General features: G+C 41.5%; 1 protein-coding gene across 3 annotated transcripts in view; it reads right to left on the bottom strand.

Moving 5' to 3' along the window:
* Positions 1 to 9,066, bottom strand: part of RAI2 (retinoic acid induced 2) — a 54,566-nt gene extending 45,500 nt beyond the window's left edge. Inside the window, exon 1 of one of the 3 annotated variants that reach the window (XR_015949527.1) lies at positions 8,575 to 8,881. The gene's annotated coding sequence lies outside the window, so the exon portion shown is untranslated. Of the gene's footprint in view, positions 1 to 8,574 lie in introns of all 3 variants that reach the window. The other 2 variants (XM_088667771.1, XM_035115696.3) reach the window with 2 other exon arrangements.
* Between the last annotated feature and the right edge of the window lie 17,095 nt (positions 9,067 to 26,161).

The following is a 26,161-nucleotide window of genomic DNA, read 5'->3' as shown; positions in this document are numbered from 1 at the left end:
CTAACTATCATTGGCAGTGACTGAGAGCTGCTCTCCAGGGTTTTGGCTCCACCTGAAGATGCTGGAGACTGAATCTAGGGACCTTCTGTATGGTCTGAGAAACAGTAATGTAAGGCAAACAGCACTGTAAGGTCCAGACATCAGAATGTATTATGAGACTGTCTACTTGATCCCTTATGCATACGGTACTAACAGAGCTCTCAGATTCAGGAGGACAGTTGAGAGGAGAAGTGTGGGAAGCAGTGAGAAGAGAACTTGTGGGTGTAGAGAAGCACACATGGGGAAGGATGGAGAGGTTAGCTGACCAGCAGCTACCGTATATATTTCAACACATACTAAACAGTTTCAAACCATTTTCTGAAGTGGGTTTGTAAACCCTGGTTAAGTGGAACCTAGTTAGCATTGGACAGTGTTCTCGAAGCTACGAACATGAGTTTAACCAAACTGCGGGAGGCAGTGGAAGACAGGAGTGCCTGGCGTGCTATGGTCCATGGGGTCACGAAGAGTCGGACACGACTAAACGACTAAACAACAACAACAAGTTAGCATTAATGATAGTTGGTATCATGTGTACAGCGTCAGTTAAAGCCAAAAAAGAAAGGGAGTGGGGAATATATGGCAGGGAGAAGTATGGTTTGCAGAGAGCTCATGCCACCTCTCTACCAGGTCTAGTGCTGCAACATCCCTCAGTGCTCCAGCTCTCTATTTAATTAAGAAACAGCTGTCAAGAGAGCCACCGTGTTAAAAAAAGCCATAGGAAAAAAAAGGCATAGAAAAGAAATAGTGTACAGCAATGTCAAAGCAATTATGACTGGAACAAGTACAGCGCTCCAGGAGCAAGAAGCACGAGTTCCCCTTCCTCCCTCTCCGACTTGGCTCATCTCAAACAAATTAAGTTTGGATTTTTAACCCTATTCCTCATTTATAAAACCCAAGCAAGTAAAATACCATAAGGTGAAATGCCACGACAGAGATAAACAAAGAAAGTAAAAGTGTTTTCAAATCACAAACAGCAGACTGAAGGAAGAAGCTGCCCTTGTAGGAATAATAATCTCAGTCTATGTTGCTTGTCCACCAAGAGCATCCAATCTCTTCTGTCCTTAAGACCTTAGTACTAACTGTTAAGGCAATAAACTGTCAGAACATTCCTTTACTATCAGAGCCTGCATTTACAATACATTTCATCTCTTAACATTAAATTTGCACCTTACTCTTCTTTTTAGCAGATCTGCGAATTCTGTGCTTTAATTTGATGCCTCATGCTTAATTCCAAAATGCCCCAAAGCATCACCCACATGCTGGGCTGAAGATTGCTATTGCAATATATAACCAAATGCAGAATGGCAGCAGTGTCTGCATAATTCAAGGGTCTTGCCTTCCCTCCCTCCTGAACACAGAGGCTGATTCACTTGTTTCAGCCACGTGGCTAATTTTATAAGACATGTCACAAGAGATGCCAAATTGTACCCAGGGAGAAAATTACTTACCAATATGGCAGATCCAACCTTGAGCATGGCAGTGGGACTCCATGCACTTAATCTGAACTTAGATCACCATTTTTTTAAAAAGCTCTCCAAGGACCGGTCTCTTTCCTTCCCCAAATACCCCATCTTCAGTTGCAACATTGAAATGAAATGAAATGAAATAAAATAATACTCCACCGGGGTAGGAGTGTTGAGAATTCCAGGATATTAGAGTGGAACCAAGAGGTGGAACATATTTATGAAGCAAGGATTTATGAAGCATATTAAATTATGATATATTTCTAACTACAGGTATTACTTTTCAACATTAGGTTAAAAGTGGTGGGCTTCTATATGTCCCATATGCTTTTACCCATTCCAGTTTTTAATCCATATTCCTATTTAGCCTGTTGACCTTGCCATGACCTCCAGATAACAGAATGATTCTTCTCCAATTGACATCTGCGGAACTTTGCCATTGAAAGCACATCATGGCAGCCTATGCCAATCTAGTGCCCTCCAGTTGTTTTGAATTACAACTCCTATCAGCCCCAACCAGTACATGTGAGGCTAGTGGGAACTGTAGTCCAATATCTGGGGGGCACCAAGTTTGATGAAGCCAGAATCACAGCATTACTGTACACACTGACATACTGCCATGAGAGGGTGCCATCCCTTTGTTTTCAAATTCTTCAAGATCCATGGGAAAGAATAAAATCAACACTAGCTTAATGCTACTTTGAACTGTTACCACCAAGCCATAATTCCAGGGGTGGGGGGAGACACAGGAATTTGATAGAAAAGAATGGAGAGCAATTAGTAAAAATTCAAACACAGCAATTTAACTAAACAGTAAGTGCATTTTTAAAGGGGGGAGTGACCTATATGCAGCTAAGTATCTGCTTAATGACTACTGCTTGGACTACTGCAATGTGCTCTACGTGGGGCTGCCTTTGAAGGTGACCCGGAAACTGTACCGAATGCGGCAGCTAGTGGGTGACTGGGAGTGGCCACTGAGACCACATAACACTGGTCCTGAAAGACCTACCATACATTGGCTCCCAGTACGTTTCCAAGCACAATTCAAAATGTTGGTGCTGACCTTTAAAGCCCTAAACGGCCTTGGCCCACTATACCCGAAGAGCATCTCCAACCCCATCGTTCTGCCCGGACACTGAAGTCCAGCTCCGAGGGCCTTATGGCAGTTCCCTCCCTGTGAGAAGCGAGGTTGCAGGGAACCAGGCAAAGGTCCTTCTCGGTAGTGGTGCCCACCCTGTGGAACGCCCTCCCATCAGATGTCAAGGAAATAAACAACAATCTGACTTCTAGAAGACATCTGAAGGCAGCCCTGTTTAGGGACATTTTTAATGTTTGATGTTTTACTGTGCTTTTAATTCTTTTGGGAGCTGCCCAGAGTAGCTGGGGAAACCCAGCCAGATGGGCAAGGTATAAAAAAATAAAATCTAATAATAGTAGTAGTAGTGTAGTAGTACCGGTAGTAGTAGTAGTAGTAAATGTGATCATTAGAACTAGATTTCTAAACTCTTAATTTTTCAATATGGTCAAGGCTGTATTTATTCAACCACTGCATATGGCAAAACTGTACCTTTTGTAAATATTTCTGGCTTTCTAAGATTCTTTAGCCTGTCAAAATAATGATCCAGTAAGTACACTGCTTTCCTTGTGGGGCACTGCTTCAACTCTGAAGCCACACAAAGCACCAGCAGATCTCCTGTAGCATCACAAAGGCTCTTAGGGGCACACCTCTGTGACCTCACAGTGCTTCATTACCACCCCAAGGAAGAGTTTTCTGTGGAATGCTGAGGAAAATACTCACACTATTATTCAACAGAGATGGTTTCTGAATGTGTGACACAATGAAGTCTTGTCCAGAGACAAAACCATTCACAGTAAAACAAGCCTGTTTCCCGCTTCTGCTCAACATGGTGAAAAACACAAACCACGTGTCAGTTCTAGTGACATCACAAGCACATTCTCCCCTTTTGCTTCTCGGCTTCTTGTTCACTTTGCTATTTGAGAAAACCATATCAGCTCTTAACTACACAGACTTGCAAATACACCATGCCCAAATACCCTCTGGTTTAGTCAGAAGAAGTCCTACTAAGTTGCATGGGTAGTTTATTTGTATTAATTGATTTATATTAAGTTAATTAATACTGTCATTCAATTATTAAAACGTAATACCGGAAATCAAATAAAAAAGTTTAAAATATTCAATTGTTTGAAGATTCCAGCAGGTGAGTAATAGGTGTCACACACACATACACTTCCTAACCATGTCTACTGGAAGACCCTTAGTAACCATTTGATGCCGCTTTTTTGGCCTCGATGAAAGCAATACACATGGATCCCCAACTACACAGCAGCTCATCCCATTTGTACTCAAATAAACCATCCCTCAAAGATGCTTCCTCCACCAGATTTTAACACAGATGTCTAGAGGCAAACCCTTCTTTTTCCCTGTCTACCGCAGCTGAGAGAGGGGATGAGGCTAGCATGGAGAAGTATTAGAATCAAAGCTTTCCTGAAGTGGACTGGGCTTTAGGAATACCCCATATCTCCTCCCTCACCTTTTTTCTGGAGTCATCTTTATTATGATTGCCTCTGTGTGACAAAGACAGAACCATTTATTTATATATATGCTGTAGTGTAGTAAAATGGATATTTGTGATTGCAATAGTAGTAATGTCAAGGAAGTCCTGTCAAGCCCTGCCTCCTCCACAATTATTTACAAATGATGGGAAATTTATAAATATATAAATAAACTGTGTTGTAACTATGCAGTAATTGGTTTTTACTGGTTTCACTCATTATTTACCTGCTTTTTAATGTTTTACTTCATCTTTTATTGTATTGGTATTGGCTAGCTGTCTCAAGCACCATTTGGTGGAAAGGCAGAATATAAATTTAACAAACAAACAAAGGAAGGAAGCCTCTGATAGTGCCAGAATGAGCTTCTCTAGTGTCAGAGAAGGGTTGGACAGACAGAAAATATCTGGCTTCCAGTGGCCAAGCTGCTCATACGTGGCAGGACAGGAAGAAGTGTTTAATGGAGAAGAAGGTATGTACCTTAAGACAGCAGTCTGGAAAAAGAAGTGTTCTAGAGAAGAGTTTCCCAACCTGGTTCCCTCCAGATGCTGCTGAACTACAGCTCCCTTTAACCTTGGCTATTGCCCACGTTCTCGAAGCTACGAACATGAGTTTGACCAAACTGCGGGAGGCAGTGCAAGACAGGAGTGCCTGGCGTGCTATGGCCCATGGGGTCACGAAGAGTCGGACATGACTAAACGACTAAACAACAATAACAATTGCCCACGTTGGCAGGTGAAAATGGGAGCTGCATTTCAACAACTTCCCAAGAGCCACCCTAGACATCAAGAGAAGAGCTTCTGGTTGCAGTCCTAAATCTACTTAGGAGAAGCACCTTCTGAGGAAATAATTTAATCCTGAGCCAGCATGCTTCAGACTGTACTCCGAGAAAGGAAGGCAAACTGGGAGACAGTAGGGTAGCAGAGGCCAGGAATTACAAGAATAAGGCAATCTGAAGCTCACATCGATTTGAAATAATCAGCTGTACCCCTCCCCCAAGTCTCTTTTTAATACAACATGTGTGTTTAAGCCATTCTTGACAACCACTCATATGATTTATGTAAAAGTAATTGAGGTTAAATTATTTGCCACATAAAACACCCTACATCTAATTTCAACTTTGCAACCTAGAAAGATCTGAAATAAACAAACCCATATGCCATTTAGCTGAGGCTGGCAGCTGGGCCTAATTAGGGCCATTTTTATTGTACTGAAGAACATTGCAGCCCACTATCCTGAGGTCTTTCGTCTAGGATAAATGCCTGCCATTCTCTAGGACATCCATAGTTTAGCCACTGGCAACCTAGGCTGTGAGGAGCTTTGAACTTTTCTTTGAACACTAACTGCCCAGTTCAGATGTAATCATGGTTTAGCACTATAAGAATACTTGTGTTGTGAACCACCCTGGGGTCTTCAGATGAAGGGTAGTATACAAATAGTAATAGTAGTAATAGTAGCAGTAGCAGCAGTAATGCAAGCCTACTGTTAATATGAACAAACCATAGTGTTCCATTGTATGTCAACTCAGGCAACTGTGGTTTATTTGAACTGTGGTTTAATCCTAATTTCTTTGACTTTACCAAAAAAATTCCTGAGATGTTATCCTAGCATTCAAAACCAAAAATGAATGCTTCAATCTCCTCTCCTTGACACCAAAGGGGAGCAGAGAGGACAGCTTGTGAGCAGAGGCTCACCAAGGCCTGTTATTGAAAAGCTAAATCATGGTGTTACCTCTGAATGAAGGCAAAGAATAATTTCTATTTTACTATATCTAATTAATTTTGCAATAGACTATAAATAGGAAAATCTAGCAAGTGTGGACATTGGCAACATTTCAATTAACATTAAATGCATATTTCACCCGCATGATTTTATATGCTCAGGAAAAAAGCAGAATGCTTTAAAACATATATAAAATCCTCATCTGATTCAAGAAGGGTATCTATTCAAACCCACTCCACTGACAACCACCAATAAACTGTTTTTCTAGTTATAGGGCCAGCTCAGATTTCTTAGTTAGAGCTTTACTACCCTAGAAAAAACACAGAAGGCCAAAGCCTCATCTTTTTTTATTTGGCAAATATTCCCTCTAATATTAAATTTTTTAACTTAACGTGTAGGTTTGGCTGTCTCTGTGAAGCCCCTAGTGGCAATTTCCATTTATCACAGGCCACTATTAAAGTAACAAAGTAAGGCTATTAAATGGAGTAAGAGGAGCTTAAGAAATTGGCTTTTCCTCCAGAAGATTCCACAGCCAATCCGGTAAAACACAATTTCTATCATATGTTCAGGATACCCATTTGACCCACTATTTCGTCACAACAACTAATCCTTGGCCTCACGGAAAGAGAAAGAGCTTATATCCCTATAGAGTAGGAGGACCAAGCAAACATTTTTTTGGAAAGAAATTAAAAAGAAACCAACAATGCACTGAAAATCAGAAACTTCAATTAATCAGCACACCCTTATCTGAAGCGGTTCCATGAGAGAGAACATACTGGAAAAAGGAAAATGCAATAAATTAGTTTATTGGAAGAATCTCAACATATTCTTGCTTGTAAACTACCATTTATCTGGCAAACCCAATAGCAAACAAATGAGCAGGGTATGACTTAAAATTCAGGCAAAAGTGTGTTTTATTTCCCATCCGCAATGTATTCTGTGCAAAGTAGCACTTGGTCAATGTAAAATCTTCACTGAAATATTTAAACATGCTCCAGTAACCAAATAATGCAACTTCAAGCCAGAATCACAGACAGAAAAATAATAAAACCACTATCACCTTGTCCAGAACAAACAAATGCACCAGAGTGAAAGAAAAACGAAGGGATTATTTCCTACTGAATAACTTTAACTACAGACAGTGTATTTTTTAAGAGTGATACATAAGCAACTGCTCTGCAATGGTTACAAATATAAAACTAAAAAACTGTGTTTAATTTCATATCATCCATTGTTTTGGGTTTGAGTGTATCAATCCAAGGTTTAAAAAAATATCGCTGACTAATAAGTCTGCAGCGTGGGTTTGGTTTTAATCCTCAGCCTCATGATCTACCACTACCTCTCCAAATTATTATTTTTTTAGGAAGTTTAGCAGAGGGAGATCTATGCACCCATAAATCTGCACTTGACCCTTGTCCTCCTCTTCCTTCATCGTTTACACACCATGTCACTCCCTGTCCAAAACCCACTCCTGGGACTTTGGCAATTGAAACACAAAGCAGCAGCTGTTTGGCAACATTTCTAACCCTACACAGCAAATGCAATGAGATTTCATTTCAGTAAACATGCGGACCTTACTCAGTGCCGAGCGAAACAATAGCCACTCATTTATGGGTAAAATACACTGCAGGAGAGGGGGAACCAAATATACTCCAACACAAATGCATTTGCTCAACTTTTCTATACCACTGGAGCAAAGTGATCAGAAATAGGGAATGGAAGCTCATTTTGCATTGTACTGCCATCTATAAATGGGAAGATTGCCTATAGGTACAATATCTTTATTGTACAGCTCTGTTCCAATAAAAGCCATATAGCTGCTGGTACATTTGGTGCTACCATTTAAGATTCTCTCATCTTCCCTTGTGCTGTACCATTTCCCAGAATAGGAGAAAGACTCTCGCAAGGCCCGGCACACATAAATACTGCAGGTCCAATTTGGGACTGCTGCATAAAGTCAAAATGAGGCGGATGCTGTCAAAAGACACTGCTGGGATCACTCCCTCCTCCGCCTCCCTTCAATGATTTAGCACAAAATACAACTTCACAGCAAAGCATGCACTCGAGGCATTGCTAAAGCATCCCCTTCTAAAGGATCCATTCCTTCCTGTGCAGCCAAACCCATCAGATGGCAAAATGGATGCTTCACAACAACCTCAGCCTCCCCTTTCATGGACCCAAATTGTATGGGAAACCAGTCCCGAGTACATAGAAAACAACCCCCCCTTTTCTTTTTCAGGCAACCCTTTATGATTATGCCACATATATAAACTATACCTTTATGATTACCGTATATCACACACACACACACACACACACACACACACACACACACACACACACACACATAAAGGGAGCTTTCCTTTCCCCCCTCCACATTAAAGAGACAATTCCCCGTAAAGCATCCTCTGAAGAGGGGCGATGTTGAGCACCTACGTCCCCATCCTCCCTGGACTCCGGCAACCTGTCAGCCGGAGGCGGCAGCCCGGCCCTCGCCCCCGCCGCCTGGAGGGCTCGCCAGGTTCACAGGCATCCACCCCCACCCCACCCCAGATAAGACATCAGGAGCCCCTACGCTCGCTCGCTCCCCCCTCCCTCCCTTAACCTTCAGCTCCAGAGCCTCCCCCCTCCCTTCACAAGCAGGGCGTCCGCGGGGCGGCTGAGCGGGGCAGGAGCGCATTGGGTGGCGCCCGCGCCGCTTCTCTCCCAGCCCGTTCCTCCGGCTGCCGAAGTCTCCCCTCTGCTGCCGACCCGAGAGCTTTTACCCCGTTGCCGTTACCTCGCTGTCCTCTCTGCCGGCGCTGCCTTAGCTGGGCTCCATGGACCGGGCGGACAGGCTGGGAGGGAGGCTGGGAAGACGCGCGGCAGCCTCCTCGCCTCCCCGTTCGCTGTTTCAGCTGCAGCTGGCGAAGGCTTCTCTCTTTCTCCCACCCCCTACAAACTCACACTCCCACCCCCTTTTTAATAACGTCCTCGCAACGAGACTGTCAGGCGCTGCCCGGCTGACAACGAGGGCGAGCCGCTCTACGTGCCGCTTCAACGCGCGCCCTGCCCTCCCTGTCGTCGCTGCTGCTGCTGCTGCTGCTGCTGCTGCTGTCTGGTGTCTGAGTATCCCTGGTATCTCTCCGCGTCGTGCGCGCGCGCGCGCACACACACACACACACACACACACACACGGGGTGGGAGGGAGGGAGGGGGCGGGCCAGTAGGAAGCCGAGTAGTGCCCGCCTCCAAACTGGTGCGGGTCCATGGTTCCAGGGCGCATGCCCGCGGTCGCCAAGCTCGAGAGGCGGGGCCTGGCACGCGCTGTCGCCGCCGGTCCCCCACCCCCACCCCGCGCGAAAGCAAGCAAGCGCCAGCTGCTTAACTTTCCATCCCTCCCTGTCCAGAAACGTACTCCCGATCCCCCAAGGAGCATTTTGGCTGCGAAGGGCTCGGGGGTCGTTCAGGGCAGAGGAGGAGGAGGAGGAAGAGGGTGCGGGGAAGGTGGAGCGGCTTCCCTTGGTTTTTTTTTCTTTTCCTGGCGCGGAGCCCCCAAGGGAGACGGAATGAGGTGCGGGGGGAATTGCGGGTGGGGGGAGAGAAGGGTGTAGGGAGAAAATGGCCAAAGAGGGGCGAAGCCCAGGGAGGGCCGCGAGAGAGGATGCGGACTCTCGGTTGCAAATCTAGTGAAGTGGGGGGGGGGGAAGCATGAATCCGTTTTGCTAGAGGCATAAAGGGTCTGTATTGTGCATGCATTTGGCAACGTTGTACAGGGAGAAGTGAGGTGTCTTGGAAAGAAGTTAATGCAAATTTGGGCCTGCTCTGCAGGGTGGGTAGTGGCACTGCAGATGGATGTGAATAGCAGAGGAGAGGATAGTTGAGGAGTAAAGAGGGGAAGTTTGCTCTGCATTAAGACAGCTGGGGGGGGGGGGATCTGGCGCAGAAAGGTGCAGGTTTTTTACCAGCATATATAGGTAGTACTGAAAGGTTAAGGATTTGAAGACAACATCTCTAATATTCTGCATTATAGAAAAAGAATTTGGGATTGTGGCAGACCGTGCTATTCTGATAAAAGGAAAGATATGAAAAGGTACCGGTATAATGTCTGGTTTTATATTCCATTACATAGCACACATTTAGTACAGTATTTGCAGTTTATACCTTCATGCAGTGCTATTATTTTGGAAAGTGGCTTGTTGTCTATGATCGGAATGCCTCTCGAGATATGCCCAAGCTTGGCACAAGGGTTCCCGAGGTGGGGGCAGGGCTCTTCATCCTAATTTTGACACCATTTTCAATCAAGATGACAGACTGAAATGTATCTTTGGCGTCACTGTGCTGTTTTTGGGCATAGTTTTGGCTGCCTCTTGTTATCGCCAAACTCACTGTGAACGTTCCCAAGATGGGAGCAGCAGCCTTCGTCAGTGTTTGGGTTCTGGGTGCCAATACTGAATCAAAAATAACAATATTTTTATATATGACATTCATTAAATATTTTAAAACTCTGCTTCATGGTCTCTGTGCCCTCTTGTAACACACTAAAATCTCTTACATAGACCGTCATGAGCATTTGTGAATATGGAAGAGGGTGCTACAGTATGGGAAGAGTGTTTGATTTTTCCCCCTCTTTACCCGTCAGAGTTAGTTATTGGCACCACGTAATTGTGATTTACATTACTGTACTTGTTTGTAAACAATTTTAGTTTTTGCCATAATAGTTTCTGCCAATGCTCTGGCTTTTTTGGACTATAGCACTAGTGTAGGGCTGCCATAGGTCCTGATTCTCCAGAACATGTCCAGGAATTTGCCTTAGAAAATGGCGCCCTGGACTATTTTTTTCTGGAAATCGGGCAAATGTCCTGGAAAACCAGCAACGGTGGTTAAATTGTGCCAAAAATGCCTTAAAATAGCTCCCAAACTCAAAAATTCTTGCAGCTCAACAACTTTCGGGGTGTCCTGATTTTTTATTTTTGAAATATGGCAACCCTACACTACTGACTTTCCTAGCCTGTCAGTTTGCACCATATATATTTAGCATATACACTTATTTTAATATGGCCATATTTTTTGTAAAGTCCATCTTAGAAAGTTCAGTAAATTAATCTTGATTTTGTTTACTAATATTACATAAGCTTGCCAACTACATATAATTGGTTTTTTTTTAGTTCCATCATTGATTCTATAAAAAGCAGGCAACAATTGCTCTTCCAATTTGCTGTTTCATTTAAGCACTTGAATGAACTTCACACAGTACATTTTGAAATAATCATTGTCAGAAGAAGAAGAAATTACTAAAGAAGCTTACCGGTAGGTATGGCTTGGTGACATGTCTGAATTGACAGGCTATGGTTCACAATCAGTCAGCAATCTATGGTTTGGTGTGATTACAACCATTGTTCAACCACCAGAAGTCATGCCATGGGCCTGATTTGAGGTCAAACCACAGCGAGTTCTATGTTAGGATTATTGTAGTGTGTACGGTATAAGGCCTGAATTGTGCCACTGCATATATGATTGCTTTATTCATTTCAAGATTTCCATCCAAAGCTCTTTCTATAATCATATTCTTTTATAAACCAGCAAAATAGAAAAGGGTTAGGCGGGTCATCAGGCTAACAGGGTTGCAAGAACATACACATGGTCATAGGAACTAAATAAATGTGATTGTACTCTTTTAAGGCTATGAGAAGTCCACTGTTCCTTATCTTCCAGCACCTCTGCTATGTGTACGTTTGTGTTGATGCTGTTTGTAAAGCAAAGCAATTTCAAAGGAGTGACTAGTGAAGTAGCATATACTCTTCCAAATACAATAACTATATATACAGTTATTAGATGAAGTTACAGCAAATTGTTAAATAAGGTGTATATAATTGCCACAAGGATTGTGACTGTTCTAGGTTTCCTGAACATTTGATCAATTTGGGGGTCACTGCTCCATTGAATAGCCAAGTGCAACGAAAAAAAGAAACCCAACACACACTTCAAATATGACGGAAATAATCAAATCTTTCTGTGGCCTGAGGGACCATGACCTTAATTTAAAATCAATCAAAAAAGCCTTCTGTTGTTGGTGGCTGGTTTCCCTGTTCATATGTCTAATGCTGATGTTCTCACAAGCCTGCCATGGTCAATTTCATTGAAAAGTTGAGGTGCGTCACTTTACTGTACATGTCTTGGGGAAAGCAAGACATACCGTATCCCCAAGCTTTAGCATATGGCAGGGAAAGGTTATTATTTCTTTATATGAAGTTACTATATTACATACATTACTAATAATGTGTCTTATGTCTGCATCAGCAAATATATCTCATGTCATGAAATATCTGGGGCATTTTTTTATATCGTCCAACAATCCTCAAATGCTACATTTTTTAAAAAAAATCATTCCTAAAGTGAGCGAAATCACAATAGAGCCCTGAATTATAATTATGAGGTTGAAATAAATAAGGAAAATAAAGTACCCATTTTGCAATTCCCATGAAGTATGAAGAATGCACATGTGTAGATTTAGCCACATGCCTCTGAAAACAAAATGCATCACAAGTTCAGGCTCCATGTTTTCCTTTATAAGTATTATTTTGTATGAAGATTGTATGTGCCTGATTCTACACATGCAAAAGCCTTTCACATGCCTGTGTCTTTTTTGTATTTGAGTATTGTTGTGGGTGAGGAAGCGTTTCCCATGGGAAGGGATTCCCCTTCTCCTGGTTTTACTAATTAAATGAATAATCTAAAACTTGTTTGTAAATTCAACTTTGATCCAAAATATCATGATACTCTAGGAGCCCAAGCAACTGAATATTAACTTTTTTAAATGCAGGCTCAGCTGGTGGGTTACAGAGGGGAAGAATCACACTCTACATCTAGGTGGAGAAGTATGTACACTGTTTCTAAATGCATAATGTCCTGAGTAGGAGGCAATTTAGTAGGGATTATACTGGAGGAGACTCTTGAGAGTCCCATGGACTGCAAGAAGATCAAACCTATCCATTCTTCAGGAAATCAGCCCTGAGTGTTCACTGGAAGGACAGATTGTGAAGCTGAGGCTCCAATACTTTGACCACATCATGAGAAGAGAAGACTCCCTGGAAAAGACCCTGATGTTGGGAAAGATTGAGGGCACTAGGAGAAGGGGACGACAGAGGACGAGATGGTTGGACAGTGTTCTCGAAGCTACCAACATGAGTTTGACCAAACTGCGGGAGGCAGTGCAAGATAGGAGTGCCTGGTGTGCTATGGTCCATGGGGTCACGAAGAGTCAGACACGACTAAACAACTAAACAACAACAACATACTGTAAATGCAAACTGCAGCAAAGGACAGAATGTGCATTCAAAATAAACACATTACAAATTCAAAGGCTAGGCTACAATATGGCTGGCTATGCTGCTTCCATGTGCTAGATAATCTTGGGGAAATCGGCATTCTTATGGGCCATGTTCCACATCCAACTTTCCAAAATTCACAGGAAAAATATCTGTGTTAGATTCAACACAAAATCTACTGAAGTTGTCAGGATCTGTAACTATACGGTACTCAAATGCTCAGAAGTATGGAGCAGTTTCTTATTGCCCAATTCAGGCTCCATAATTCATCTGAGCCAATAAAAGTTGCTCTCTTTTTTGTTTGTTTAATCCCCGTGGCTTCAAATACAGCTACTCTGACTTAACTGCCTTGCATGCAATCTTGATTTCTGGAAGGCTAACCATTCCTGGTTCAGTGCTGATAGGAGCCCACAGTATGCCAGATTCTTTTAAGTAGAAAAGAAGGAAATCCCAGGGAAGAAAGGGACTTATGCCAGAAACAGCAAAATATAAAATGACAAAGGTAAATGTATACAGGATGCCAAATACAAGAGTTCGTTTTTAAAAAGGAAACTTTTTCTTTAAAAGGATGGTAACAAAATAACATAAATGATGAGAAACAACTGTCTTCCCAGCAAATATACCATTGCTCAAAGCTTTTCATCTCTGGAGCAAATGCTTTTATATACTCCAGTAAACCATGAATTATATACTGTAGTAATTTAACTCAAAGCACATTCATAATTTTCCATTAGAGGGCAAGGAGAGTTTCTTCCCCTTCTTCCTTTTTATTAGGGAAGTAGAGTAAAGGCCAAACCCTACACTAAAGGATAAATGGACATAAATCTGAGATCAGGAATCACAAGACAGAGAAACCAGTAGGAGAACACTTCAATCTCCCAGGACATTCTATACAAGATCTCAAAGTAGCTGTCTTATTACAAAAGAATTTCAGAAATCGACTGGAAAGAGGAGTTGCTGAATTGCAACTTATTACCAAACTTAAAACCATGGAGAGACCTGGTCTGAATAGAGACATTGGATTCTTATCTCATTATGCACGATAAAGCTATTTTTAGCCATCTCACCCCTTGCTTTTTCCTGTAAGACCAATTGCAGTCGTTAACAGTCATCAACAGGTTTACCACACCCACGGTATCACCCATTCCCACCACCTTCTGAGAAATACCCCTCCCCACCCTCTCACTATATACTGTATAAGAGTCTGGTGACCTCTGTTTCAGTGTATCTGAAGAAGTGTGCATGCACATGAAAGCTCATACCAATGACAAACTTAGTTGGTCTCTAAAGTGCTACTGGAAGGATTTTTTTAAATTTTGTTTCGACTACGGCAGACCAACACGGCTACCTACCTGTAACTAGAGTAAAGGACAGGTCATACTAAGGTTATGACAACTTGCATCCTTTCCCTTCACTCATCAGGCCAACAGACACTCTCTTGCACTGAGTTGAGCTGTATCACTTGGGAGAGACCAATCATAGAAACAAACATCTTCTCAGCTCCCCTGTATCTGACCATCAAGTACAATATGTGCGTTTTGTCAAGCATTTCATATAAGTGAAACTATGGGAGTTTGTAAAGATTTTATTTGGTTCTGGCAAGAAAAAACATTTGGTGATAACTTGCAATGATGAGTCCAGGAATTTGTCCAACATATCTTGCACGTGTTATTAATTTTCAAATATATTAAAAGTATTTTGAAACCTGTTTTGGTCATGCAGCAATTAATATGCATTAATAAAATGTGAAGATGATCAGAGTAACACATCAGGTACTGATGATTCTCTTATGTGACCTTCAGTGTTGAGCACCCGCAGCTTATATAAATTGTTCACACATAATGTAACACTTCTGTTACATGTTGACAGACCAGCTTGTAAGTTATAAAAATAGACTACTAGTAGACAATACGGTGGGGAAAGATTGCAGGCCTAACTAAGCAGGCCTGAAAATCAGAAAGCAGGACTCAAAAACTTACAGGTGAAACTCGGAAAATTAGAATATCATCGAAAAGTGCCTTTATTTCAGTAATGCAACTTATTACTTTTTATTTTCCGTTCCGTTTAATTTTGACAAATGCTTTCTTTTGGAAATTCCACAGGAATCATACAAATAGTTACGATCATACAAAGATCAACAAAAATAAACATCGCTACAGTATTAGATTTCATTCATTCCATTCCATTTATAATTGACCCGCCTAACAACAATTAATGATAACAAATCAAGGCTTGACATATCTTGTTTTGCATGTCATGCATCTATTTCAAAGATTGGTTTTGCCTTTTAAGTTGCGTTCCTGAAATCAATGCACTTTTCGACGATATTCTAATTTTTCGAGTTTCACCTGTATATGTAATCCCTAAGACATACTAGCAGCTGACAGCTATCAAACAGCCAGAAGAGGATCTATTTATCTATATACATTCATAAAAAGCACATGTGGTGTACAATGTAAAAGACATACCACTACAATGAATCAATAAAACAACTTTGAAAACTAATTGGTTTGGGTTTTTTAAAAAAAATAAAAAACACATTCCAAAATAGTATAGTTTTAAAAAGACATCTAAAGGAAAGCAGGAAGGACATATATACCTCTTGTGGCAGTGAGTTCCACAGGGCACGATCTGAATTAAGGCAGACTGAACTTCAGGTGGGTGGGGGACCACCAGAAGAATGTCTCACTGGCTGAGGTGGAGCACAGGGAATCATGTGGTTCTTACATCACGTTAGGGCCAAGTTATTTTAAGGTTTTGTGATTTAACACGAGAACCTTGAATCTAGCTTGGCAGCAAAGTCGTAGCCATGCAAAGAAGTAGCATGTTCATCAGCTCAGAAGCTTTATCTAATATTCATAGCATAATGCATATATTTTGGGAGCTGTTCTGGGCAGCACTTGAACAGCAGACTGCATGAGCCAACAATGGCTTCCTTTGCCAGCCAGAAATATGACTGGGACATGGATTCCAATTTACGAGTCAACTGGCCTTCCTGCATCAATTGTAATCTTTCATGGGGGGAAAAACATGTTCTTTCTGAAGAGAGATGCTATAGTGAATTTGTGTATGTATTTAAACTCTTTACTGAAGTCAAAGGCAATCCAATTGTCCCCTGGGAAAGAAGTTTCATCTGCCAGTGTAGGAAATCATGGACCTAGGCCACTTGGCAATTGCTGTTTTCAAAAAATTTAGAGGGGGAAGCTCAAGAATCACAGCCTGTGTGTGAGGGTGTATGTGTGAGTGTGAGAGAGAACTATTTGTGCCAATGAGGTGTTTCAAGGTGCTCTTTCTTAGTCACCCATCCATCTTCATAACATCCTTGAAACACCATTCTAATGAAACAATTGTAATTGTTTTGGTTGCTCATTTACTATTTCTGCTTTTGTTTTTTTAAAAAAACCTCTTTACAAATTGTTGGGAGAGATTTACTTGGAAGACTAGAATATATATTCTTCTGTATCATCTGGATTTTTGATGCAGCATCAGGAAGCAATTATTTTTTAATAGTGTAGTGAAGCTGGAGTGTTCAAATTAAATCATTTCCCATAACTTTTCAAAGAGAATGGTTGCTTGTCATCTTGCAAGTGCTCAGTCATAACAGCTGTTGCTTCCACCAAGCAAAGCCCTGTGAAATATTTGTCACCAAATGAATGCCATTATCTAATGGCATAAGTATTACAAGCAAAGGATCACCTCACACAAAGCAGTGAGGAAGACTTTTGTATTGGTTTGTCAGCCAGCGACAACAGGCTATAGGGCAAGGGTGTGCAATCCCCAGGCTAAATTTGACATTGATATTGAAATTGCCCTCCAAAAAAGAATCCAACCCAATGATGTTCTGATTGATGAAATAAGGGCAGATGATGCCCAGATGGTTTCTAGGTTGACATTGGCCTTCTATACACATCTAAATCACTTACTTGTGCCTCTGCTGGAAAAAAATGGGTTGGGCTAATCAGAGTCTGAATTTTGAGATGTGTGAAAGTATAATAAGTGAAAAATACCTTCTCAGTCAGCACACAACTTTCTGAAAAGAAGAGCGTGACAGCAATAATGTGACATCAAAATGGTTAGCTGGCTTACTAATAACAGAATTAGCCCCTGTGTTACAAACTGAATGAGAAGTGACCTGGAAATGTTTTAAATATATATAAAAAAGTAAGCTTTCTAGGGGAACCTCCAATGGCATAGCATTCAATTATTACAGAGAGGAAGTCAGCCATCTTCTCTCTTTTCAGGCTCACTTTCAAGACTGCCTAGCTATTGTTCACTTTCATACACACAGACACCTGGATGATGTCACCTCCAGACAGGGGAGGGCAAGGCAAGAAAGAGATGCCCCTTTGTGCTAACTGACCAGAAGGATCTCCAGCTATTTAGTTTCTGTAGGAACCCATTGCCCTGGCTTATAATACAACGTGGGTACTTTAACCAAGCAAGGGATATTATGTCACAAAGAAACAGCCCCCTTTTCCTGCAGAATCCCATATTTACAGCTGTAAAGTCAAAAGGCAGGAGGAGACTAAAAAAAACCCCATTTAGTCCAACCCCAATCTCATTGCAATGCGTAGGAGAAGCTCCAGTTTTAAACTTCTGCTATTTTATATTTAGGACACTTATTTATTGGCAATCATTTTTCTAAAGTGATAATTATACACAGTACTTTACCCGATATGTATAAATGGAAAAATCTTACATGTAAATTAATGAGAGTTCCATTTCATGGTCTAGATTTGCATTAGTCCATCAGTTTATAATTTTCCCATCCCTGTATATAAAAACCCTTCAAAACCAATGCATGAAATCTCAGGCAATGCTGGCACTAGTGAACTGTTATGTGACAGCTCTTACAATCAGCATAGCCTCTAAATGAGTAATATTCATTGCGCCTAGCAGCTAATGTCATGGTGATGGCACATGACATTACATTATGATGCAAATACAGAGTGATCCAAATAGCTCGTAATATATCAAACAAATAATGTATGTAAAAACGATCCCAGTAACACATGATATAAATAAATTTGTTATGACTGAAATGATATACAATTTAAATGTCACATCCATTCCTCAAAAATTGAGGTTAGAAGACGGCGACCTTTCGCATGGTGCCCTAATCATCCCTAGGCACATTGTATCTTTATGAATTTATTCCTACATTTCATCAGAGTACATAGCCCAAGCAAAAGAAGCAAGTGACCCATGATCTAAGTTTCTTTTTTTTAAAATAACAGTATAAAAATATGGCATTATCAATATTTTATTGCAAGGGCAACCCAAATCCAACTTACTCTGAAAACCCATTCAACTCTATGGGGTCCCTCTTGCAAATCAGTTTGGAATCTTTATCATTACAAATGTCATTTACAGTGGTACCTCGGGTTACAGATGCTTCAGGTTACAGGCGCCTCATGTTACAGACTCCGCTAACCCAGAAATAGTACCTCGGGTTAAGAACTTTGCTTCAGGATGAGAACAGAAATCGCACGGTGGCAGCGGGAGGCCCCATTAGCTAAAGTGGTATCTCAGGTTAAGAACAGTTTCAGGTTAAGAACGGACCTCCAGAACGAATTAAGTTCTTAACCCGAGGTACCACTGTACTGACATGATGAGTAAGATCTAATCAAAGGAGACCAGAGAACAGAATACCAAAAACTGGCTGAAAATGAAAGCTTCATTCATAGGTTAGTGTGCTTTTTTTTTTAACATAGTGCATGTTTACTGATGAGATCTGCATAGATAAACCAAGTAGGGAAACACAGAGACACCAAATAGCAATCAAGTTCTGGACACATTATGAGGATGAAAGGTGTCGATGGTGTTGCAGTCTTGCCATTTATTGTCTCAAATGGAATGCTCCCTAGATTACTATAGAAGCATATTCTCTTAACAAAGGAATGATGGGAGTGATTTTCCCAGGTACAAAATGCTCCTGGAAAAGCCCATCAAGGGTGAAGCTACAGGCACAAAACTTCTGTGTAATCAGAGGAAGAGTGAAAAATAAAACAAGTAGATGAAGTGGATATATTCCCCAACCTTTAGATGTTTGGGCCTTGGCAGCATTTGAGAAGTAAATTGAACAGTGTGAATTATAAAAGCTGCACATGAAACCGTCATTTAAAGAATCTGGTGTTTGTTCAATGTTGTTAACTAGAACTTCTTGATGGCATGAAGAAGCAATTTCTCATTGATTTGTGTGTATGTGTGTATGGGAGAGATTCATTCACTTCCATTGTGCCAGGAGGGTATTTTTAGACTCTCAGTTGCTATATTACTGAAATAAGAAGGGTAGGCTTCCACATTTTAGCTGCTTTTTAAATATAATCTCTTCTTTGGTGTGGCCTTTCAAAATGATCATGGACAATATATGCGCTCTCTCTCTCTCTCTCTCTCCATTATTTAAGCCAATCATAAATAGCATCCCTAAGAGCAGGGAAAACCTTCAACCATAACTGAGGACTGGAATTCTTTGGAGATGAAAGACTGGAAACTGCAAAGGAAGCAATACTGCTTTTGTTTGCTTTGCTGGTGTGTTAAATCTGTTGCAAATGGAGCATAAAGCTTGTCATATAACCTCAAAATGAACAGCTCCCTAGCTTGTTTTTTTTTTAAGAGCATTAAAGTACATTAGCTTTGTGTTGCCTGCTGATTACACAGCAAGAATAAGCACATACCTAAAAAATTGAATCATATAGACCATAGGTTAATTTCATAGAACAGACTCCAGACACAGTTGTCATAGTACCATCATAAGCAGCTGCCCCCTTGTTGGAAAAACTGGTGCACCATTAATACAAAAGCTGCAAATGCTACAGAGGGCAGAGGGAAGAAGGTAGTTTTTGAGGTATACTGAGATGAAGCTCACTGAAGGTCACAGAATCAAAACTAGAACCAGCAGTTCCGCCCAGAAGGCTGTCAGTAAATGCTGAAGCTCTAGTGCAGGGCAGTCCAGCCTCATATACCAAGTGGGCTACAAGAGCACATCCACACAGAACCCGGAGCAGGGAGCACACACTGAATTACATTTCCACCTCCTAAAGTGTTTGCAATATAGTTGATATCAGTGTTTTTCTTTTTTAGCTGTTCATGAGCATGAACTATATGTTTGGTTCACTTTGGAACATACAGAAAAAAAGGCTAGTTGGGGTTGTTTTGAAACATTTACCTTGGATGGAGCAAATATCAAGGATGCCATAGGTGAAGCATTCACATGTCTTCATATACATGATCTTAAACCTATGGAATGACGTTAAAAAAACATATTTCCAGATATATTACTTTTGGATTTTATTGACTATAAACAACAAGAGCCTGGGTAGTATTAGGTATACCTAACCCCTTTGATTTTAATAGGGACCACTAACTCTGGATATGATTGGGCTGAAGGGGCTTCATAATAATAATGTCCTTTTCCAAGGTAATAATAAATAATACAGTCTTTCTAACTTTTGTGGATGTTGGATGGTAGAAATTGAATGCTTCTTTTGTGAGACATTTCCTTTTTGGAATGCTCATTCTGCATTTTAACTAAACTTGATTTAAAATGCTCTGCATATTGCTTGTTTTATTCTCCCAAGTTGGAAAAATAATAAAGTTTTATTAAAAAGAGGCATCTATACAGGATCAGGATAGTGCCTGCAATCTCTCTCTCTCTTGTATTGACACACAGATGTGTTGCAGAGTTACTAGACTGGCTGGCTAAATGAGCATTCTTGGCTTGTGCCCAAACAGACCCTCCTCCCTTCGCCCTATGGATGCAACATCTTCCATATAAGAAAGATCTTAACATCTCGCAAGGAAGTGTGAATGTAACAGTGGGAGGTGAGCAGGGTGCATGCTCTCTTCCAGCACAAAGCAGCATGGTTCCCTTATTTAATTAACTTGCACCTGCTGTCTTATTTCCAGGGACTGTGCGCCTATTTTGTGCTACAGACCAACTGGCAGGCTGCAAGGTCACATTACAATAGCATGCCCCAATCAGAGAAATACGGCAAAGCTTGTCTTTCCAGGTCTTGTCATTGTGTTGCTTATAACACGTGTGTGTGTGTGTGTGTGTGTGTGTGTGTGTGTGTGTGTGTGTGTAAGAAACAAGCAGGCAGAATAAGGCACCTTGCGCGCCAAATCCTAAATTCAACTGTTGAATTGCAGTGTGTTAAACCCCTTACCACAATAACTGTTAACTGAAGGCTGCATGTTAATTTTATTTTATTTTTTTAATAAATAAGGTCTTATTAATGTACCATCATCTTCAGGCTGCAATCCCACGCACCAAGAGTAGAGAACATTCGTCCTTCCAAATGTTGCTGAACCACAACTCCCACCAGCCCTAGCAAATACGACCAACTGAGGTTCAATCACAAATTGGCTGCCCTAGGGCATGACATAAAGACTGCCAAATCTTTAAAAAAAGAAAGAAAAAAGGCAGACCACAAAATGGTCCAGGCATGACCCTGTCCCTCACCCCATCAATTGGGGGGGGGGGAGAAAGAGCACCTCTCCTCTTTTCAGAACAGATGGGAGGGTGGGCATCAAATCCTGGCATCCAATGAAATGTGAGCATATTTAAGGGAGCTGTTCAACGTAGGAGAGGCTGAGGCAGTGCAAACAGGAAATGAGCAAAATAAAAAAATTCCTTCAGTAGCACCTTAAAGACCAACTAAGTTTATATTTTGGTATGAGCTTTCGTGTGCATGCACACTTCTTCAGATACAGGAAATGAGCAGAAAAAGCAAACTCTTCTGTATTGTGGATTTTTTTTTAAAAGAAGATATTTACTGCAATTTTTCACAGGTGCCAAAGGAGGTACTGATGGGCACACTCGCAGCCACAGGCACCATGTTGACAACCCCGGATATACAAGGTTCAGAAGAATTTCAGGCCACCCCTTGAATTCAACTGCCCTGTTTCAGTTATCATCGGTGTATTATTATGCCCAGTTATTTGATCTCTTTCTTCTGGAAACATATGTGAAAGTACATGGCTCTCATATCACAGCAGCATCAAGTTGCTAATAGTAGCCAATTGCAGAAATCTCTAATTTAGGAAGAGTGAAGTTAGAGCCAAACTGCCTTACAATCAAATTATGTTAGCCATTCTTCAAAGTACATGGAGAAAACGAAACATCAGAGGATGTGCTGGGGACAGTTAATGACATTATAAAAATGACTATAAATATCATTTGAAATCACATCAAATACGATATATCAAATGCATTAACGCAGCAGATGCATTTTGTGCCAGGGGGAGTAAAGAAAGATAGCCCTATGGATGTGTGATACCATGAAATTACATTTGCATAATAGAAAGTGAATGTTCCCTTCCAGAGCTCAGCAGTAAAGCCTTCATATAGTCAATAATGAACAATGATGCTTTCGAAGCGGAATCTACAGCACCATCCCATGCATTTCATTGAGAAATAAGTTCCTCTGGGGCAAATGCCACTTAAATCCCCAAACAAGTGTATTTAAGATTGCAGGCTTTTGTGTTGCACCATTTCCTCATTAGCACTAGAAGAACAATCTGCAATAACAAACTTATTAAACAATATTCATTATTACCAGTATCCATGGCGAAAAGCAATTTCCTTACACCTATGTAAATGTTGTATGAAGTGATTATGTAATTGGAGACAGTGAGGGTGGGAATCAGAAACCCCGGACGGTTCCCTTGATGCATCTTCATATTATTATTAAATTTTTATTCCATTTTCTTTTTCTGTTGTTACATACATCACATATCCATAACATTCACTTCCATGGCGATACCCACCATGGGGCAGGGGTAGGCAGCTGCCCCCCCCTAGAAGCAGGACAGCTGGAGAGGGCAGGCAGGAACACTGCCTGCTGTGCTCTGCCTCAGCCTGCTTGGCTGAAACAAAACAGCAGCAATGGCAGCAAAGCTGCCTCTGTTGAAAAAAACCTGTACCTAAACACTCTTTCAAGTCACAGCGAGCACAACACAGAAAGTGCTGCCCCACAATGCTCTGTGGCACCTCATTTGCATGTATGCAGCACAATGCTCTGTGGCACCTCATTTGCACACTCTTTCAAGTCACAGCGAGCACATGCAAATGAGGTGCCGCAGAGCATTGTGGGGCAGCACTTTCTGTGCTGTGCTCGCTGTGACTTGAAAGAGTGTGGGCTGAAGTTAGCCCAGGTCCAGGTCCAGGTTTCGTTCAACGGAGGCAGCTGCTGCCTCATTTTAGTCACTGCTGCCATTAAAGGAGCAGGCAAGGCAGGAGTGCAAGTGTGGGTGGCTCCCTGTGCTGCCTTGTAAATGGCCTCCTTTTCTCTGGGGTGTGTGGACGTTGACCATGCCTCCTGGGGGGATCCTGGCCACATCATTACCAGCTAGCCAGTCGGGTGGCTGGGGGGCGTGGCTGGTGTGTCCCCCCCTAGCTTTGATCCTGGGTACGCCCATGTTCACTTCTGGTTTATTTTTCCCTTATTTCATACTGCTGTTTCTAAAAAGAATACACTATATCATTTCTTTATCTTCTACATATTTTTGCTAATAAAGGTGTGAGTGTTTATTTAAATCCTGCCATCAAGTCTTCCTTAGTTTCTGCAAATATACTAATGGTTCCCATTCTCTTTCAAAGTCACTGTTGTCTTTTCCTCCCAAAGTCTGTCCGTCAATTTTGCCCATTCTGCATAGTTCATCAGTTTTTCTTGCCATTGTTCTTTAACTGGCATTTCTCCAGTCTTCCAATTTTTGCTATCAAAATTCTCACAGCTGTAGTAGCATACATGAATAATGTCTTCTTCTCTTCTCTCTCCAAGAAAAAGGAAGGATCACACATATATACACAAGATCAACAACATTGTCAATCTTTCACAGATCAACAACATTGTCAATCTTCAACAAGATCAACAACATTGTCAATCTTTCAACAAGATCAACAACATTGTCAATCTTTCACAGCAAACACTCAGCCCAGCTGAGGAATCCGTCCTTTCACGGGGACTATCATTCTGCCCTGCCAAATCCCAACACATGATTCAGTTCTGCGGGGACCTGGAAGCATTTTTCCGCCGTTTACGCCTGAAGGAGTATTTTCATCACACACAAGAACAAGACAAAGTAGAACAAACTACATCCCCACAACACAACACCTCTCAACTTACTGGGGAACAACCATCACTCTCCAAACGCATCAATGAACAGAACATTGACCACCAACTACCACCGAAAAGAAGTTACACAAAAAGGGACTCCACATGGACCCCTCCTGATGGACGCAATACCACACTAGATCTGTACATCGAATGCTTCCGCCACAGAATCCAAACGGATGTGACCAGAAAACACCATCGCTTACTACAAAATCTAAACCATGCTGAAAGGAGAGCCATAGAAAATCTCAGGAACAACCCAGACATTATAATTAAAGAGGCAGACAAGGGTGGAGCTGTCGTCATCATGAACAAAACTGATTACATCCAGGAGGCCCACAGACAACTTTCCAATACTGCCTTTTACATGAAATTGGACTCAGACCCCACACAAGCATACAAAAAAGAACTGAACAAGATTATTAAGGAGCTACCCCTACACATCCAAGAACAGATCCTCACAAACACACCAGCGGAACCTCGGTCAGGAACTTTCTATCTTCTACCCAAAATACACAAACCAGGAAACCCAGGACGCCCCATCATCTCAGGTATTGGCACCATTACAGTGGGTGTTTCCGGCTATATGGACTCTGTTCTGAAACCATATGCTATCAGTGCTCCCAGCTACGTACGTGACACCACAGATTTTCTGAGGAAAATACAATATTTGAACAATCTTCCTAACAATACTATACTAGCCACTATGGATGTGGAATCTCTATATACCAACATCCCACACAATGATGGTTTACAAGCCATAAGGAACACCATTTCAGATAAAACCACAGCGGACTTTGCTACCAAACTCTGCCACTTTGTCCTTACCCACAACCACTTCAAATTTGCCATGGGCACCCGCATGGCCCCACAGTATGCCAACATCTTCATGGCAGATTTAGAACAACGTTTCCTTAACTCCTACCCACTCAAACCTCTCCTGTACCTGTGGTACATTGACGATATTTTTATTATCTGGACACATGGACAACAGACCCTGGAAACCTTCCACCAGACATTCAATGACTTTCACCCCACCATCAACCTAACAATGAACCAATCTATGCAAGAAATACATTTTTGGACACTACTATAAAAATACAGGATGGACATATAGACACCACCTTATACAGAAAACCAACTGACCGACAAACATATCTACATGCTTCTAGCTACCATCCCAAACATACCAAACAATCCATCGTATACAGCCAGGCCTTACGTTACAACCGCATCTGTTCCAACTCTACAGACAGAGAATCTCACCTAAGAGATCTACAGCAAACCTTTTTAGAACTAAAATATCCACCTGATGAAGTTAAACAACAGATCAACAGAGCCAGACAGATACCTAGAGAGAACCTGCTGCAAGACAGACCCAAAAAAGAAAATAACAGAACACCACTAGTCATCACATACAGCTCCCAAGCTAAAACAGTACAACACATCATCAGAGATCTACAGCCTCTCCTGGACAATGACAGCTCCCTTTCTCAAGCTCTGGGAGGAAGACCTTTCATTGCCTACAGACAGCCACCCAATCTTAAACAACTCCTCACCCACAATAATACAACCACCAGACTTAACATGGACACTGGTACCAGAGCCTGCAATAAACCCAGATGCCAACTTTGCTGCCACATACACCCAGACAACACCATTACTGGCCCCAACAACATCCAACATACCATCTCAGGACTATTTAATTGCTCATCTTCTAACATTGTGTATGCCATCAAATGCCAACAGTGCCCTTCAGCTCTCTATATTGGACAAACAGGCCAAACCCTACGCCAAAGGATAAATGGACATAAATCTGACATCAGGAACCAGAAGACAGAAAAACCAGTAGGAGAACACTTCAATCTCCCAGGACATTCTATACAAGATCTCAAAGTAGCTGTCTTACTACAAAAGAATTTCAGAAATAGACTGGAAAGAG

The sequence above is a fragment of the Zootoca vivipara genome, chromosome 4, assembly GCF_965207765.1.
Source record: "Zootoca vivipara chromosome 4, rZooViv2.hap1.1, whole genome shotgun sequence".
Lineage (NCBI taxonomy): Eukaryota > Metazoa > Chordata > Lepidosauria > Squamata > Lacertidae > Zootoca > Zootoca vivipara.
Note: the sequence above shows the minus strand (reverse complement) of the source record. Positions and strands in the feature narration are given on the sequence as shown.